Source organism: Anabrus simplex, chromosome 6, assembly GCF_040414725.1.
Source record: "Anabrus simplex isolate iqAnaSimp1 chromosome 6, ASM4041472v1, whole genome shotgun sequence".
NCBI lineage: Eukaryota > Metazoa > Arthropoda > Insecta > Orthoptera > Tettigoniidae > Anabrus > Anabrus simplex.
Window position 1 is genome coordinate 55,778,448 of NC_090270.1, and position 686 is coordinate 55,779,133.

The following is a 686-nucleotide window of genomic DNA, read 5'->3' on the forward strand; positions in this document are numbered from 1 at the left end:
GACCCGGCCGGGAATCGAACCCGGGACACTTTTGTATTCATGTTGATAGTTACAATAGCAGGAGGCTCCTGTTTTTTTTTTTTTTTTTTTTGCCAGCTCATGGATTATATTTTCTAAGGTCAAATGTTATTCTTTGCGTATACGGTACGGTATACAACAGAGCTAACCTATGCGATCTTTCCTGGGCAGTCATATTCTGCACATAACCTTTTAAATACTTCAGGGATGAAAAAGCGTTCTGATGTAGCAGTGGTTACTAGAAATACAGCAAACAGTTTCTGTACTTGATGTATTGTTGGGAAAATATCGTCGTCGCAAAATGTTCCATGCGGAAATGAAGTCCATTGGTTCAGGATGATTTCTTTTAGGAGAAAAACTTCTTTTCCACATTTTGAGCTCACTGGAAAATGCTATTTTTACCCACGTTGATATCATAATGGCATGAACAGCAATATTTATTTCTTCATACGATGCCTTCTCAGTTGACTGAGGGATAATTATTTCCATGTTCTTCAGGATATACGAGGGCAGATCAGAAAATAAGTTGCACTTCCCAGTTATGGCCATTTATTATAACACCTATTCGGCCGTAGCCGTGTTGAAACACCGGATCCCGTGAGATCTCCGAAGTTAAGCGACATTGGGCATGGTCAGGAGCTGGATGGGTTGCCACGCGCTGTTGGTGG